General features: G+C 44.0%; 2 protein-coding genes across 2 annotated transcripts in view; one reads left to right on the top strand and one right to left on the bottom strand.

The window, feature by feature from the left end:
* Nucleotides 1–19391, top strand: part of PMFBP1 (polyamine modulated factor 1 binding protein 1) — a 368361-nt gene that overhangs the window by 144982 nt on the left and 203988 nt on the right. The gene's annotated exons all lie outside the window — the stretch shown is intronic.
* The window catches only part of LOC127033967 (uncharacterized), an 85243-nt gene that overhangs the window by 31117 nt on the left and 34735 nt on the right, over nucleotides 1–19391 (bottom strand). The window lies entirely within an intron of this gene.

The following is a 19391-nucleotide window of genomic DNA, read 5'->3' as shown; positions in this document are numbered from 1 at the left end:
TGCATCAAGGATTGTCACTAAGCAGTTTTCCTCAATAAATTGCATTTTTCCAAGTTTTCATTTTGGTTTACAGTCAACACCTTTTTAACGACACACTGCAACTTTTTCTCCTTTTTTGTTAACAGCACTCGGTGTTGAAATGGGTGGGAATAAGAATTTGAAAGTTATCAGGGAGGAGACAGGACTTTCATTCAGTGTTCTGGTAAAATGCATTATGCTTTAGCCAAGTTAAAAGGATATGAAAACTGCAGTTTGAACATGCAAAGAAGTTTCTTTCTGTATTTTTAGACAGCTATTGTCTGATGTTCTAAATGAAGGTGGACTGCACTGCATATGCACGTATGGCTAAGTTGGATGTAGTGAATTTGTGCACTGAATGAGGCAAGGGCTCCATGGGAAGATGGAAAACAGTAAACAGTATAAAGTAGTGTGCAGTCTAATCATTACGCTGCACAGTCAATGAGACAGAGTTACATGGGTGCCATCTGGCCACTAGTTCCCTTCTACAGAACTCATTCTAATACGGAGGAGCTTCAGCACTGTCAAAGTTTTAACTAACATACAAGCCAACCTGTCAGACAGAAGTTTCCTTTTCCTCCCCACAAGTATAGAACTCCTAACAGCACCCCCCACCAAAATTAACCCTGCCCAAACCCACACTCAGCAAAAGTCAGTCCTGGGTCAGCAATTGTTTTCTATACATAAAAGTGCCATGAAATACCATAAAAGTGCTTCTTCCCATGTCGTTCTGATAGCTTTCAGTTCTGCTTCTATTGTGGGTTTCCATGTTATCCTTGGTCTATCTTGTCGCCTCTTGCCTTAGGCATCCAACTGGAATCCCCATCTTGTTACATTATTATGGTCTTTTCTCCCAGCCATCTTTATGTTCATTCCATAATTTTCTGTCCTATCTGTTTCTGGTTTGTCCTCCTCCAGAGTTCTTCTTTTGTGCTTTTTTTTTTCTAGCCGTCTAACATTGAGGATTTGTCTAAGGCAGCTGTTTATGAAAACTTGGAATCTTAATGAGACTCCAGGTTTCAGCACCATATAGTAAGACTGATTTTACAATGGTGTTAAATATTCTAAGTTTAGTTTGGAGGGCAAGGCCTCTTTTTCTCCAGATTGGCTTTAGAGTTACAAAGCCATATCTGCTTTTTGCTATTCTGACTTTAATATCTTCATCTAATCCATCTGTTATAGTTACAGTGATGTCCAGGTATGTAAAATATCAGACTTCTACTATGTCAGTCCCAGAAAGTGTTATTGGTGTTTCTTGTTATGTGAAGATTCTCATGGTTTTAGTTTGCTCTGTGTTGATTTTCAATCCTACTAATTGTTCATGGGCCTTTAGATCAATTGTTTTGGCTTTCATCTCTCTATGGGAATCAGATAGCAAGTTGATGTCATCTGCAAGGTCATGGTGTTCTAACTTCTGTAAGACAGTCTAACCTAGGGAGCCTCTCAGTGCCAAGGGGCAGAGGGCACACCATAACATAACTCATAGCCGGTCTGAAATACTCATTGTGGCAATTCACTGTTATATTCTGTATCTAAAAGGTGTAATCATATAAACTGATGATATGCTGATTATTAATATTATTGGGTGATGTATGTGTGGGCAATATGTGAAGAAACATAAATATGTTCTGGAAAAATGTTCTTAAAATGGGTTTGTCAGGCAAGCTTTGATCACCCCTCTCTAGATAAAGTAATGTGGTTCAGCCCGCTTGAATGTGTCTCCAATGTGAATTGAGCAAGGAGAGACAATGACATTACATTTACGGGAAGGGGAGTCCAAGCTATCAGGCAAACCAATATGGAAGGTGGCCACTTAACACTCTTGTCATAAACAGATAAGTAAGAGTTAATAGAACAGAAGTACTTCATATCTCTTTTGCCTGTAAAGGGTTAACAAGATCTGTGAGCCTGGCTATCACCTGACCAGAGGACCAATCAGAGGACAGGATACTTTCAAATCTTGAGGGAGGGAAATTTTTGTGTGTGCTGTTAGTGTTTGGTGGTTGTTCTCTCTGGGTTCTGAGAGTGACCAGATGTGCAACCAGGTTTCTCTCCAATCTCTTTGATACAGTCTCTTATATGTCCAGAATAGTGAGTACTAGGTAGATAAGGCAAGTTAAGCTTATGTTTGTTTTCTTTATTTGCAAATGTGTATTTGGCTGGAAGGAGTTCAAATTTGTATTTGGCTGGAAGGATTTTACTTTGTACTTGTATGCTTAGGCTGGGAGGGTATTCCCAGTGTCTATAGCTGAAAGACCCTGTAATATATTCCATCTTAAATTTACAAAGATAATTTTTACTGCTTTTTCTTTCTTTAATTAAAATCTTTTCTTGTTAAGAACCTGATTGTTTTTTTATTCTGGTGAGACCCGAGGGGACTGGGTCTGGATCCACCAGGGAATTCGTGGGGAGAAAGGAGGGAAGGGGGAGAGAAGGTTAATTTTCTCTCTGTGTTAGGAATACTTTCTCTCTCAGGGAGAGTCTGGGAGGGGGAGAGAGAAGGAGGGGGGAAGGTGAATTTTCCTCTCTGTTTTAAGATTCAAGGAGTTTGAATCACAGTGATCTTCCAGGGTAACCCAGGGAGGGGAAGCCTGGGAGAGGCAACGGTGAGGGAAAGGGTTTACTTTCCTTGTGTTAAGATCCAGAGGGTCTGGGTCTTGGGGGTCCCCGGGCAGGGTTTTGGGGGGACCAGAGTGTACCAGGCACTGGAATTCCTGGTTGGTGGCAGCGCTACAAGTACTAAGCTGGTAATTGAGCTTAGAGGAATTCATGCTGGTACCCCATCTTTTGGACGCTAAGTTCAGAGTGGGGAATTATACCATGACAACTCTTGACAGGGGATGGAAGCTGCAGTCCAGGAAAACCTTCCCACTTCCTGAAGCAAGGTCATTGAACTTTGGAAGATATAAGCAAGGACAGAAAGCCATTTTGGCATCCATTACTGTGCAGATACAAGAAGCCAGAGCTCTTGTACAGCTGGGAAAAATGAACCTTTTAACAAAGGGGTTTGAAAGTCTCTGGAAATTAACTATAGGTGAGAAACGTGCTTAGACCAAGACTGTAACTTGCTGAAGTTAAATTCAGTCACTAGAAAGCATGTTTTGTTTGTAATTTTTCATATCTTATTCTCTTACTAGAAATCAGTCGGGTCGTACTGAAGGGTGAACTGTCAGGCTGGAAGGAGGTTACTAGTGGAGTTCCTCAAGGATCGGTTCTGGGACCAATCTTATTTAACCTTTTTATTACTGACCTTGGCACAAAAAGCGGGAATGTGCTAATAAAGTTCGCGGATGACACGAAGCTGGGGGGTATTGCTAACACGGAGAAGGACCGAGATATCATACAGGAAGATCTGGACGACCTTGTAAACTGGAGTAATAGTAATAGGATGAAATTTAATAGTGAAAAGTGCAAGGTCATGCACTTAGGGATTAATAATAAGAACTTTAGATATAGACTGGGGACGCATCAGTTGGAAGCAACAGAGGAGGCGAAGGACCTTGGCGTATTGGTAGATCACAGAATGACTATGAGCCGCCAATGTGATATGGCCGTTAAAAAAGCTAATGTGGTTTTAGGATGCATCAGGCGAGGTATTTCCAGCAAAGATAAGGAGGTGTTAGTACCATTATATAAGGCACTGGTGAGACCCCACCTGGAATACCGTGTGCAGTTCTGGTCTCCCATGTTTAAGAAGGATGAATTCAAACTGGAACAGGTTCAGAGACGGGCTACTAGGATGATCCGAGGAATGGAAAACCTGTCATATGAAAGGAGACTCAAAGAGCTTGGCTTGTTTAGTCTAGCCAAAAGAAGGCTGAGGGGGGATATGCTTGCTCTTTATCAATATATCAGAGGGATTAATATTAGGGAGGGAGAGGAATTATTTAAGCTTAGTACCAATGTAGATACAAGAACGAATGGGTATAAACTGGACACTAGGAAGTTTAGACTTGAAATTAGACGAAGGTTTCTAACCATTAGAGGAGTGAAGTTCTGGAACAGCCTTCCAAGGGGAGTAGTGGGGGCAAAAGACATATCTGGCTTTAAGATTAAGCTTGATAAGTTTATGGAAGGGATGGTATGATGGGAGAGCCTAATTTTGGCAATTGATCTTTGATTATTGCCAAATAAGTATGCCCAGTGGTTGGTGATGGGATGTTGGATGGGATGGGATCTGAGTTACTGCAGAGAATTCTTTCCTGAGTGCTGGCTGGTGAGCCTTGCCCACATGCTCAGGGTTTAGCTGATCGCCATATTTGGGGTCGGGAAGGAATTTTCCTCCGGGGCAGATTGGCAGAGGCCCTGGAGGTTTTTTGCCTTCCCCTGCAGTGTGGGGCATGGGTCACTTGCTGGTAGATTCTCTGCAGCTTGAGGTCTTCAAACCACAATTTGAAGACTTCAATAACTCAGGCATAGGTTAGGGGTTTGTTATAGAAGTGAATGGGTAGGGTTCTGTGGCCTGCTTTGTGCAGGGGGTCGGACTAGATGATCACATTGGTCCCTTCTGACCCTAGAATCTATGAATCACTTAATCCTATGCTCTTTATTGATAAACTTATTTTTAGTTGTACTACGAACCATCTCAGTGCTATATATTAAAAGAGATGTGTGAGTCTTCAGCTACATTAACAGGTTAGTGTTGTGTACTGTCTGTTTTCAGGAGCATCAAACTTCTTAAGGTTCTGAAAGTGCTACCATCAGAAGGAATGGACTGTACAGGCAATTTGGGGAAAACTTGGGTCTGGGAGGCTGTTGGACACCCTGCAAGGAGTAACCAGGTTGGCGAATGCCAGAATGACTCTATTGTGCTGTAAGCAGGCTGTTGGGTCAGGGCTCTGAACTAAAGCTGCACAGCACAGAGGTACCCAGGGTAGCAGGGCAGGCAGTGACACAAACCCTTCTGATCTGGGTTGAACTCCAAAGTATTGCAGACAGTCCATGATATGCCACTTGGTTTCTGTGGTCTTTCTCATTATCCTTTCCACTATGAGTAAAAAGACCTTGGGTGACATACGGTATCCTTTTCTGATGCCCATAGTAACCTTGAATGGCTTAACCAGTTTGCTGTTATGTATAACTTGGCATGTCTTATTTTCATAGAAACTTTGAATGACAGTCACGTATTCTGAGGGTTTCCATCAGGGCCGGCTTTAGGAAGTGCGGGGCCCAATTTGAACTGTTTCGATGGGGCCCCGGCAGGGATGACTAAAAAAAAAACCAAACCAAAACAACAAAAAACACCTGTAGAAAAACAAGTGGGGCTTGTATTCACCAGGCAGTGCTCTGAGACTTCGGCGACACTTCGGCGGTGGGTCCTTCACTTGCTCCAGGTCTTTGGCGGCACTGAAGGACTCGCCGCCGAAGTGCCGCTGGAGACCCGAAGCGCCGCCAGGTGAGTAAAAATTAAAAAGGTGCCTCTAGCCAGGGAAGGGATTCTCACTGGGTGCGGGGCCCTCTTAGGCGCGGGGCCCGATTCGGGGGAATTGGTGGAATTGGCCTAAAGCCGGCCCTGGTTTCCATAGTGGCGTAGCAACTTCCATAAAACTCTATCTATTGCATTAAAGTCCACAGCTCAATGGGGATTTCATCTTCACCTTTAAAATAAATAATACAGCTCAGAGAAGAAGCTTATTCCTTCTGTGATGCGGGGAGGCCTCATGACCTGCGTTTTCTGCAGCAGGGTGAAGCCCACTCCTACCCCAAAGCAGGCAGGGAGGAGCTGACTGTTCACACTTCCCCATGTCCTGCAACCTCAGTGGTGGAGAGAAGTAGCTCTCCTCTTTCCCTCTACAGTGAGAGGAAGCATCTCCCTCTGCATCAGGAGCATTTAAGATGAAGTTCTTCATGACGCTGCCTAGGAGAGTCCCATTATTTTACTGCTGCTTCCCCTCTTCTCTTTTGTATATTACCTCCTATCTGTTGCATCTGGTCACAAGCCTAGAGTATAAGCCCATGAAGACTGTCTTTTCTACTGTGTTTGTACAGCACCTAGCACAATGGGACCTTGGTTTCTGATTGGAGACTGTAGGCGCTGCCACAATGTAGATAGTACACATGTAAGGGTAGAAGCTGTTTGTCCTGCCGTATGAGCTATGACACCTTTTCAAGTAGTCAGTAGAACTTCTCTGATTGGATGTTCAAGCCGCCACTCCCTAACGACTCTTCAGTTCCCTTTCCACCACCTTCTCAGGTGTTGCACTAGTATTTGGATGCTAACTTGGCAATACAATGACTATCTTGATAGCTAGGATGGAGATTTGCTTGTCTTTTCTAAAAGTTGTTAGCTGTTATGGTGTGGTAGTAATTTTCTGAATGTAGTTAGAACTGTATCTGTGGGGTCTTGTCCTTGATGGTGGTAATGGTTCAACAGAAAGTGGAATTCAAAGTGTTCTTTATATCCAGTCAAAATGTTCTAGCCCACCAAAGTAGCTCTCTCTACCTCCCAGTGCTTCTGAGAAAAGGTATTTGCATATTATGATGATCAGGGATCGGCAACCTTAGCATGTGGCCCACTAGATTGGGCTGATCGCGGCTCCCACTGGCCGTGGTTCGCCGTCCCAGGCCAATGGGGGCCGAGGGATGTGCTGGCCACCACTTTCTGCCACCTCTATTGAACCGGATTGGCGAACCGCAGTTAGTGGGAGCCATAATCGGCCAAACCTGCGGATGCAGCAGGTAAAGAAACTGGCCCGGCCTGCCAGGGTGCTTACCCTGGTGGGCCGCGTGCCAGAGGTTGCCGATCTCTGCTATAGATTGACTCGATTGATTTGTAGATAGGATTGATCCTTTTGGGCTCAGGAGGAAGAGGAGCAGGCCTCTGAAGCACAACTCATCCTGCTTGCCTCCAGATGACTCTGTTATGAGCTCAGCCACCAGAAGGTCCCAGGGCTTTCCAGAAGTTTTAGTGTTGCTGTGTGTGCTTGCTTTTTTTTAACAACTAATGATTCACTTCTGTTGGGCAGGGGTGGCTCCAGGCCCCAGCACGCCAAGCTTGGGGCGGCAAGCCACTGGGGGCGCTCCGCCAGTTTCCGCGAGGGCGGCAGGTAGGCTGCCTTCGGCAGCATGCCTGTGGAGGGTTCGCTGGTCCTGCAGCTTTGGCGGACCTCCCGCAGGCACGCCTGCAGGAGGTCCGCCGAAGCTGCGGGACCAGCAGACTCTCCACAGGCAAGCCGCCAAAGGCAGCCTGCCTGCTGTGCTTGGGGTGGGAAAATGCCTAGAGTCACCCCTGCTGTTGGGCACAAAATAAGTGTGTCTATGGGAAGGATTTGAATGAGTGAGGGTGTCCCACATGTTTGGTATTATAGAAAAAGGCACAGAGAGGAGTGGGAGAAGGAGACAAATGGATTGTCGAGGCTTTGCATCAATAATAGAGAAGCGGCATGGGCTGTAGTGGAGGAGGAAATGTTGTGTAGGCTGGGGTACGGTTGTGTAGGGCACTGAAGGTGAGGATAAAAAGTTTACTAAATCTGACGTGGAGATTAAGGGAGCACACAAAGGGTTCAAGGATGTGGGAGCAGGAAGTGACATGGTCAGAAATATAATTCTAACAGCCACATTTAGATGTATTGGTAAAGGAGAGAGGGCTATTGCTGTACCTGGAGAGGAGGAGATTGCAGTAATCCAGATAGTTAGACTGTTAACAGTCTCTCTGAGTTCTTCACATTGACACACATCACTGTAGTATCTCAGCACCACCTTCTCCTTCCTTTTTTTCCTTTATGAAGTGACTGTTCCAATTTTTTTAGGCTTGGGAACTGATCACATCACAGAATTTTTGATCCTAAAAGTCACTGAGAGAAGCTATGCCATCCAGTGAAAATTCATCCCAGGAGCCAATACCTATGCTGTACTTCTCTCATCCTGTCCCTAGTATTGGTTTTCTTCCGCTATCTTAATTCTACCTCTTTCCCAGTCAGGACAAATCTAGACTTATGAAACTGCTGTGACTAGAGGGCAAGCTAAAACAATGCCTTAACAGGCTGCAGCCTAATTTTAGTAAAAATTTGCCAGATGCAAAAACTGCATCTTACTTAGCTATTCCCCTTTTCCGTGCAGTGCATTTCTTTTGTATTAAAAAGAAATGGCATTGGACTTCAACAATAACAACTCAAAACCAACCACCTAAAATTGGCTTTTTTTCATAATAAGATTGTTTAAATCTTTTATACCATCTAAAAGAGGTTCGAGCAGTTAATTTTTAATTTAAGAGAGTTATACAATCATAAGGCCCCATAGCATTGCTTCCAGAAGAGAAGTTCAGGAACATTTACTGCTTCCAGAGAGGATCTTCTAAGATCAGTGAAGCTAATGAGGCTCATGGTCTCTTCCACATAGAATCATAGAATATCAGGGTTGGAAGGGACCTCAGGAGGTATCTAGTCCATACCCCTGCTCAAAGCAGGACAAATCCTCAGACAGTTTTTTTTTGTTTGTTTTTTTTTTACACCCCAGTTCCCTAAATGTCTCCCCTCAAGGAGGGAACTCACAATCCTAGGTTTAGCAGGCCAATGCTCAAACCGCTGAGTTATCCCTCCCCACCATCATTTCATTTCCTATCATATCATAATCCTTTGAAACTTCACATCATGCATCACGCGAATATGTCACCGCTACCAAGAGCCTTTCGGAACAGGGAGACAATGTAAAGGGATTATACTGAGTTGTTTTCATAGTATGTACTGTGACAGACCCAGGCCAGTGGGGTACAGGCGTCTGGTAGAGGGCAAATATACTGGTCACTGGATGAGTAGTTTTCTGTTCCCTGAGTGACCAGAGCAGGGGCTGCACTAGAGTAATCAGGAACCTGCTAGAACCAATTAAGGCAGACAGGCTGATTAGAACCTGCAGCCAATCAAGGCAGGCTAATCAGGGCACCTGGGTTTAAAAAGGAGCTCACTCCAGTCAGGGAGGGGGAAGCCAGAGGAGAGGAAGTGCGTGTGAGGAGCTGGGAGCAAGAGGCACTAGGAGCTGAGAGGGAGAGGGTGTGCTGCTGGAGGACTATGGAGTACAAGTGTTATCAGACACCAGGAGGAAGGTCCTGTGGTGAGGATAAAGAAGGTGTTTGGAGGAGGCCATGGGGATGTAGCCCAGGGAGTTGTAGCTGTCATGCAGCTGTTACAGGAGGCACTATAGGCAGCTGCAATCCACAGGGCCCTGGGCTGGAACCCAGAGTAGAGGATGGGCCCGGGTTCCCCCCAAACCTCCCAATTCCTGATCAGACACAGGAGGAGCTGACCAAGACTGTGAGGAAGATCACTGAGGTGAGCAAATCTGCCAATAAGCACAGGACCCACCAAGGTAGAGGAGGAACTTTGTCACAATACATATGACACCTCTTGCACATCAGCAATTGAGGCCACTATAGCAGTGGCTGGCAGCAGAATTCACTCCAGATGTGGACAATATGGGAATGCTGATTAGTATTCCTCCAAAAGCCCTCAGGAGAGAGGGGAGATCTCAGATCATAGGAATATAGAAACTGCTGGACTAGATCAGATCAGGGTTCATCTACTTCAGGATCCTGTCTCTGATGGTAACTAGTATCAGATGTGTTAGAGAAAAATGCAAGAAACTTCTCTATGGAAGATTATGGGTTAACCTGCCTGCAGGCAAAGCTTCTTTCTATCTCCTTTCATGCAGAGGCTGGTGTATGCCCTGAAGTATGAGGATTTCTGTGCCATGTACCTTCTGAAACTTTTGTTGTTGTTTTTTGACTATTGAATTTTGATCCTTATAAATGTCTAAAGCTTTGCTGAAGCCTGCTAAGCTCTTGTTCTCAATGAGATCTTGTGGCAAGGAGTTCCATTGGCTAATTGTCCATTGTGTGAAAGGTATTTCCTTTCATCAATTTTAAATTGTTGAAGGGAGTTCATTTCAGTCCTCGTTTCCCAATGTTGTGATCATCACTGATTCATCCTGTCAGGGATGAGGGAGCCCATCGCCAGGAACTGACTGTTCACTGTTGGTGGAATGTGAGGGATGTTCTGAGGCTGAGGTAAGGGAGCCACTAAATATTTTCCCTGATCAAAGCTTGGATTTTTAAAGTGCTGGCGGACAGCACGGTGGCAGTGTATTTCATCAACAAACAGAGAGGGAGCTCGCTCCCAGCCACTCTTGCAGAAGGCGATGGCTCTGTGGGACTGGTGCCAGGCTCTTCAAGTGCCCCTGGTGACTATATATCTGGCAGGCACAGAGCACATGCTAGCAAACAACCTCATCACAGGCGCCAGGGACAACGAGTACTCCTTGAAACAAGCTATTGAAAACAAAACAGAAAACAAACCCTCTCTTTTCCAAGTACGTCAGGAGTATGCAGGTATCTCATTGTTTCCCTTTTTCAAAAAAAGTCTAAGTCTCTAACTGAGGATACCACAATACCTATATAACATCCAATGGATTTGAAGCTATATGGTGAGGCTAAGTCTGTGTTATCTATTTGGAAACGGTTGTTTCCCTCTTCTTTTCAGATTGATTCAAGTTCTATATTACTCTGGCTGAGACGTGCTATGACATGCAGTTTCTTCTGATCAGGAGGAGCCATACTGGATTTGTCTATGCTTTCATGAGTGCCTTTTTGGGCAATGTTAACAATGCTAACAGAGTTTTGATATCCACTTCATGAATTTTGAACATAATTAATTCCAAGGATACACAATTGTGGTATTTTAGGAACAATTTCTAACATGTCCTTTTATAGTGTGTGTTACTTCTGCCCAAAAAATTTGTTAGCTGGCATGACCATTATATGTGAAATAGGAGGCTTCTTGCAATATTGTGTTCTTTTTGGAATATTCTGTCCTATAATTCTGGAGAACTATAGTCCTATGGCTTTTCAGACTTTTATGGTTCTTCTGGTCAAGAAATGGGGCTGTTTGTCCTATAGGCTTCTTTGTGGCAAACAGCATTGCAGTATGTCCTTGGATCCATTTCGGAGCAGGGATGGACTTGCGGGGATTTGTTTTCAGATGCATTTCTGTTGGACTAGAGCTTCTTTATGCCTTTCCACTGATACCAAAACGTTATGACAAGATAGCGCCCAGGTCATGCTGATTGCTTCAGCATGTCCAGACATTATTGGTATGGAGATCTCCTACCTCTCTCATAGGAGTCTGTTCCTTCTGCCGGAGCTGCTGTTCTAGAAATAAGTTCTGATCTGAATATGCTGCACCTTGCAGCTATTTCTGACCTGACATGCTCTGTGGAAGTATAGAAGATTCCAGTGGAGTCCCAACTGTCACTTTGATCTAGATTTTTAAAGGTAATTAGGCTTTACTGCACTTAAGAGTCAAAATCCGATTGACAGTCAATGAGATTTCTGGCTCCTAAGTGCCTAAATTCTTTTTGAAAATTAGACTTGGGCTTCTAAATCATTTAAGCATTGCAATGCTGAGCACAGCATTGCCTAATAACCTTTAAAAATCTGAGCCTTACGCTGAAGTGCTTTCTCCTTGAGCAGCAGATAATTGTCTGTGTTCTGTGTTCATTTAATCTGTTTTGGGCTATTTACTGTACCTGTTTTTTCCCCCCTTTTCAGCTGCTTCTTGTCCTCTGTCAAGATGTACTGTTTGTTCTTTTAGTGAATTATTTGCCACGGACCGTTCTTCAGTATCCCACCGTAACCCAATTCCTCATTAATGTCTTCTCATCAGTCAGAGAACTGTTCTGTCATGGGAGTGTAACTTTGTCCCATTCACCTTCTGAGCCTTGGGAGGATGCTCTTCGTGCCACTTGTTACTAACCACAGCATTTTTTTCACAATTATGTATGAAAAAGTGAGCAATTTGTAGTCAGTACCTGATCCTCCTATCACTGTTTTCTATAAGAACAGTGTTGTCCTGCATCCTTATAATCTTTGAGATGTTTGAGTTGCACCTGAATCAGATCATTAATCTCTCCATAGTCTTCCCCAAATGTCGTTTTAAGGAAATTAATTCCATACCATAGGTGCCAAGAGGGCATTGTGTTTTTATTCAGATAGGACAAAGTCATTTAGGAAGTTTTCAAGGCTTTGCTAGCCTTTAGGCTATAAAGGGAATGCCATTTCCACTCAGTGCCTGTTCATGTGGATTAGGCTGAGCCCTAAAAATAACAGGAGGACTTGTGGCACCTTAGAGACTAACAAATGTATTTGAGCATAAGCTTTCGTGGGCTACAGCCCACTTCATCTGATGCATAGAATGGAACATATAGAAAGAAGATTACACACACACACACACACACACACACACACACACACACAACGTGAAAAGGTGGGAGTTGCCCTACCAACTCTAAGAGGCTAATTAAGATGAGCAGTTATCAGCCTCTTAATTAATTAGAGTTGGTAGGGCAACTCCCACCTTTTCATGTTCTGTGTGTGTGTGTGTGTATCTTTTCTATATGTTCCATTCTATGCATCAGATGAAGTGGGCTGTAGCCCACGAAAGCTTATGCTCAAATAAATTTGTTAGTCTCTAAGGTTCCACAAGTACTCCTGTTCTTTTTGCGGATACTGACTAACACGGCTGCTACTTTGAAAGCTGAGCACTAAGATGTTTATATATAAGGTAGGCTGTCAGTAAGTTAGGATCTTAGAGTTTACTCTACCAGATTTAAAGCAAAATTGATGGTCCACCTTGCTAATATTGACCATCATAGAGATCTGCAAGGCTGCTATGTGGAGGTCTGCACAATCCTTTATGCACTACTACTCTTTTGACTTGGCATCTAGATCTGATGCTGGGAGGGAGGGAGTTCTGCAATTCTTGTTTAGTTGGAATTCCTTGCCCATCTTCCTAGAGGTTATATTGCTAACAAGTGGGAATATGCAGAAGCCATTTCAACAAGAAAATTTAGTTATCAGTAACTCTGACTCTTTAAGAGAATTGCCTCTGCATATTTCCACTATCAGCCTGTCTGCCTCTCTTTCTCAGAGTCCTATTGCCTTAGGAGCGCTGGGATGTAATGAAAAGAGTGGTGGAAGATGGGAGGCTACATGGCGTCTTGTAATCATGGCTCTGAATGTTCATTGCCACAAGGAGGTGTTCATGCAGCCCCCATGGGCACTGTTTCCATAAGGCTATGAAAGTCCGTGGTGCCAGGGCATGTAGCTCACAAGTGTGACTACAGAGGGGAAGAACTCTGAGAGCCACCGTAAACATTTGGGGTTTTCCTTCAGTATGGAATTGCCATCAATAAAGCACCTGTTCCAGTCCCAATCCAATCAATCTCTCCTGAGAAGTAGGCAGCAAGCTGCTCCCGGCTAAAGCTTGCCTCTATTTCTCAGAGGAAGCAACCACCTCCCAGAAGAGATCTGCTGGTTGGGACTTTTGCCTCCAACTCAACCACAGCATAAGACATTGCAAACTCTTAATGGCATGATTAGCTGAGGTGGGGGCATGATTTCCCTCATGGGTGCCCTTGTCTAGTCTATTATTACATATTTTTTAAATTCTTTTTTTATTTCTAGTAGCACCCACTATGAGCGAGGCACTTTCAAAATGCTTATGGAGAATGGGCCCTGCTCTAAGGTGCTCACCTTCTAAGGACAAACAAGGAGATGAAGATTGGGAAAGGGCAGGGCAGTAAGTAATTGACTTGTATATACAACTTACTTCCATGTGATTCATTCAAGGCAGTGCAGTGGAAGTGGGTGTTTAAGAGGGACTTCAGTGTGGGCAGGGTAGGGGAAGCTAAAATGCACAGCTGGATGGAAGGGAGCAGGTCAGTGGAAGACTTGTGCACTATTGAGATGCCTCAAAACAGGATGTAAAATGAAAAGAGAAAAGGGCCCTAGAGAAAACACTGGGGAACCCCACAGAGAGAAGGTGAAGGAAGGAATTTCCACTGAAATGTTGGAAGAATGGTCAGGGAGGTTGAAGGAAAACCAGTCGAGGGTATCTTGAAAGCCCAGTGAGGATGAGATATCAAAAAGGAGAGAATGACCAACAGTACTGAAAGCTGCAGAGAATGAGGACAGCCCCGAAACAGGTCATTAGAGACCCTAGTGATGGAAGCCTCAGTAGACTGGAAACAAGGGATCCAAGACAGCTGGAGGAGGGCGCATTAGTTGCAAACTGCATGGTCAGTGATTTTAGAGCTGAAGAGAAGGAGAGAAGTGGAATGATAGTTGGGAAAGTAGATGGGGTTGAGGGATGATTTTCTTGAGGATAAGAGACAGGGTATGCTTATATAATGAGAGAGGTCAGAAATGGAGGGCAGGGAGAGGTTGAGGGAGGCGATAAACACAAGGGAAAGGAAGTCCGCCTAGTCTAGTGGACTATTCCAGTCTCATTCTTTTCCTTTGTTAGAGTCTGTTGCAACACTGTGGTGACTTGTGACAATGATGCAGATGACCATGCCTTTTGTAAGAGTCTTTGTCGATACTGGAGGACAAACGCTGTTCAAAGTGCTCCAGCAGGCCAGTGATAGCGCTCTCCTGAGGCTGTATAGCATTCCTTAGCAGTGACTTCTGAGTCTAACTGACTTTGTTCATATCTGAGGATGAACCATCAAAATGTGTCCTCTGCCCCTGTGGAGTAAGTGGGCTTTGACCTCATCATGTGGAACCTAATGATCTGATGTGACAAGGCTGCACTTTTCACCTCCTCTGTCTCCCACTTCAACCCCAAAAGACTGATGATTCTTACCCTCTTGAGAGAAATTTCTGGCTAAGAACAGAGGGACTGATATTAAACTGAATTTAGGCTTGTATACCTTCTGTGGTGAATCTGCGAAGGGAAGACTACTGCTCCCTATTAATTGGAGAAGTCTCTGTTTTAGTCATATTAGATAGAAGTATGTATAGATTGCAAGCCCAGAAGGAACCATTGTGGTCAAACCAATAATCACTGCTGCAGCCTTGTCTGGGTACTGAGAAAGCAACTGACGACATCAGATGGCATTGACTCTTTGCAGCCTTGATGTAATTTGTAGCTGGTTAGAACAGACTCTCTCTGACCCCTTAGCCTCTGTGCTAGTTATAAGATTGTCCTTCAGAAGGTTTCAGTGGGTGTCGCAGTGAGGCAGCAGTGTCTTCTGTCTCCCACATTTTATATCCCCTCCTCTTTGTGTTTAGCAGTATAAACTTTGGCCTAATTGCTTAGGAGGCTAATAGCTATTAAGGTGATTGTCTTTAAGGAAACAGAATTCATAATGGGTGGGATATTCTCAAGGGCCTAAATGACTCTGGAGCACAAACCCATGGAAAGGTAATGGGACTGGGGTGCTTTTGAAAATCCCACCAGAATTGACATCTGCGGACACAATTGTAGCAAACCTTTGAAACAGTTAAAGATTTCAGTTCTGCCAGCATCAGAAATAATGAAGATGTCTAGGTCTTGGTCTGGCTTCACAAAAATAATGAACCATTTGGAGCTTCTTTTATTAGTTAAGATAAAAAAAGTTGCGCTGTCCCAGTGTCACGTAGGTGATGCCAGCACTGTGAAATACTGTGACTTAGACAAACAGCACACTGCTAACACCTCCTCCTGATTACTGCAAACTATGAGGATTCCTTGTCCGCGAGAGCTGGAAACAACTTGCTCCAATCTGTGTCCTCTGGAGATTTTAATTCCTCTATGACATGCCAATGGCCTGGGATGTGAAAAGATGTTTTTTCTCCCAATTTGGGCCTCACGTCCAACTCAGATAAATGTGTTTGGAGTAGGGAAGCTGCTGTTCAGAGTGTTCCCACCTCAAGGGGCTCCCAATGGAATGGGTATTTCAGTCTGAATCATAACCACTCTGCTAATTACAAAGGGAAAAGAAAATTATGGGAGCAACTAGGAATGGAGTTGCCTGGAACGGTCTAAAAAATCCTGAACTCCCTATTAACAGATCTTCTTTTAAAATAATGATGATAAAAAATTAAACCTCTCTAGGGCATTGATTCAGAGCCAGGCCTGTGAGTGCTGTGCACACGTCTCTGGGACAAGGAAGGAAGCTATATCTCTGTTCAGATCTCTTGGCTGCATGCACATGCTGCAGTATGAGTGCTGACTGCTATTGCAGTGTCTCGTTTTGCAGCTTTGGAGATTCATAGCTAGCTTCATGGTTTTATAAAACATTTGTGTTCTCCGTACGTTATCAGTCATTGGCAGACTCATTGTTTTATAATGTACTTCTCAGCAAGCTGTTTGCAGCTCATCACCCTGCTTGCTTTATAGTCTATAAATATTTAATTCTTTAATAAACTGCTTATATGTAATATCAAATGACTGATGCACTTCTCTCTCCCCCTTTCAATAGTCCTCCTATTTGCAAAACACTTCTTTCTTTTTCTAAATAGCAATATGTTTCATAAATGTTTGAATTTCCTTTTTCTGAGTAGCAATTTCTTCAGGGTGTTCGGTAAAATGACAGGCAGAGTAATGGCTCCTGCAGCATTAAATCAAGTGTCCCATGCTAGTACTGTAGTGTGGAGAGCTGCTTCAGAATGGTCACCTGTTTGTAATTAGAAACATTGTGCTGGGATAGCCGCTGATCACATTTCAACTCTAGGCATGTAAAATAGCATTTACTGTTGCAGTTGGCAGTTTGTGTCACAGCCCTAATCTTATTCTAAGAATGGGCAGAAGTTCTAGTGCATGGATTTGGTTTTGGTTTACATAAAAAAGATAAAACAGCAGCTCCAGTGAATTCCACAGTCAGTATCAAAACCAGTGAGATTTCTCCTCTGCTGTAGGCGTCCAAGACCTTTTGGGGAAGATAAAATACAGGGAAGAATTTTTTTAAGTATGTGTAATGCCCAGAGAGAGGTTCAGCTAGGACAGAGATCCAAACCTAGGCTCAACCACTTGCCTCTTCAACCTCCTCAAGCAACCCTTTGGATTTAGCAGTCATTCCCTTCGGAAAAAGCTCCCTCTCCCAGGCTTAGCGCACCCTGCTCATGCATCCCAGTTCGCGGCTCCATAGCCACTAGCATTCCATGACTGCTCCAGCCCCACAGCCTGGGCCTGCCAACCCCCAGCTCAGCCCTCATGTCCCTCACTACATGGCCACCCTTTCTTGACCTGCAATTTGCCACCCCCTCAAGGCTTAGTAGTCACCTAATCTCTGCCCTGAAGCGCTATCTTCCCTCTGTAGAATGAGGAGCTATTTATAGATGCTGAATGTTTTTAAACACTACTAATCCATGTTCCCTGGGAGGCTGAAGAAGTGGAAGGAGGGAGTGGAAGTGTAGTATCCTGGCTCTTTTAGCTTAAGTCTTTCTCCTCTCCTTAGAGTTTCTCTATCCATTGGCCTCCTAACTCTTCAGCTACCTCAAGTACCTTGTCTGTATTTGGAGCTAGAAACTGGCTTGTTCAAAAGTGTCATATGTAATCTTAGTGAAACACCCTCCCATTCACTCAACATGGCCCCTTCCACTCTGTACTGACATGCCCACACACCACAGTGCATTAAACCCAGACACAATGGTGCTTTTGGGACAGTCTGTACCCCTATAGTTGCCCTTTTTACAAGACTATGATAATTTTTGTACAAAGTATGCCTGGTGAGGTATCATTTAAAAACTCATAATTTGCTGAACATTATTGGCCTGGTAAAATATGTAGCAACATCATATGTAAAGTTATAAGATTCTGCTGTATGATGTTCCAAGCCTGAAGAGCAGTCACAAACCAGTTCCCCAGAAACAAAAGATTAGTTGACGACTCAGCCAGGTGTCAAACACATGAAATGGACTATCACCTGGTTAAGTGGTCATTCTTTGGCACTAAAGATGATGTGGGTGAAAATCTATATCTTGACAAAGAAACAGCTGAGGGTTCCTGTTCACACCAACTTTGCATCCCCTGAATCTCAGCTGGAGATGATTCTCAGAGAAGAGAAGGAGCTGTAAGAAAGGAGAGTGGATGCTCCAAATTATCTCTCCCTTTCTTTCTACCCATGGCATCCACAATTCTTGGAAGCAGCATGGGACTGGGGGGTGGGATCCTGACTGAAAGAGTTTCAGACAGCAAGACTGCTGAAGGATGTGGTGAGAGAGACTTTGCTTTGAATTCACTTAGCTTGTTAAGTTAGGCATTAGTTGCATTTTACTTTTATTGTAATCAATTCTGACTTTCATGCCTCATTACTTGTAGTCACTTAAAATCTGTCATTTTGTAGTTAATGAACTTGTTGTACTGATTTATTTAAGCCAGTGTGTTTGGATTGAAGTGTCATTGGGAAATTCCATTTGGGATAAGAGGATTTGTGCATATCATTTTCTATTAATAAAATAACAGACTGTACGTGAGCTTTTGTTGTTCGGGAGAGGGCTGGACAGTACAAGATGCACATTCTGGGGCAAGTATGGAGCTGGGAATTGGCTGGTATTGCCCTGAACTGTAATTCAAGAGTGGCTGGCTATAGCACAGATATACTGTAACTGGGAGTAACTGGAGGCTAGGTGTGAGCAGACCAGGAGTGGTTGCTGTCACCGCAAAGCAGTGTAAAAGGCACCCCAGGTTGGAGAACTGAGGGGACACAGCTGTTCTACAGTCCAGATTGTATCCTGTAATGTCACAGCCTTAAACTTGCCCTGTCTGATGTGACCCTTTTACCCTGAAATAGTAGTTCCAGTCCCTAGTACAAGCCATTTCTCCTTCCCATTATGTGATCCCTTCATCTGAAAAAGGTGTGTGATGTGACACCTCCAACTCAACACAGTACATTTCACCATGATATGATGATGACCCTTCACTCTGCTGAGATGGCAAATCCCCTCCCCTCAAAGATTCCCTTAACATGACTTCTGAGATTCTCCTGCTGTGACTCTTAATAGTGACCCAGCATGATCCCATTTAGATCCCAGCAACCTATCAAGACCTTCCTCACTGATTTGTCAGATGAGTTCCCATCTATCACATCACATCACAACACAACCTTTTCCCTGCCAGGCTCAGCAGGCATGCCACCTCCTGCCTTTCAGTAACACAACCTCCCTGCCTTTTGGGTGTCAAATTCTCCTTCACGTAAAGGAGAATTTTACACCCAAGAAGCGTATTTGTTTTCAGGTACCTGCTCTCTTAACTGTATACATACCAATGATGGGTTATAGTGGTTGTGCTCATAGACCCCGGTCAGGATCAAGGACCCATTAGGCTGATCTCTGCATCAACACAGGCAAACAGATGGTTTGAGTCTCAAAGAATTTACATTCTAAAGCAGAAAAAGCCAGACAGAGGTCGGGTCACCTGAGCACAGTGACCAGATGCTGGCGTGAACACATCCTGTCAGTCATCTCTCTCTTCAGTTGTTTTTATATAATTGCTTTATTTATATTATTCCATATTTTCCTGGCCCCAGTGGGTGTTTCACAGGGGGCTTGTGCTCTGGCGTGTCTTGTGTGCAGGATGTACTCACGTGCTTTCACCTGGATCCAGGGAAGTTATTTTTGGTTTGGT

This window comes from Gopherus flavomarginatus, chromosome 14 (genome assembly GCF_025201925.1).
Source record: "Gopherus flavomarginatus isolate rGopFla2 chromosome 14, rGopFla2.mat.asm, whole genome shotgun sequence".
Lineage (NCBI taxonomy): Eukaryota > Metazoa > Chordata > Testudines > Testudinidae > Gopherus > Gopherus flavomarginatus.
Note: the sequence above shows the minus strand (reverse complement) of the source record. Positions and strands in the feature narration are given on the sequence as shown.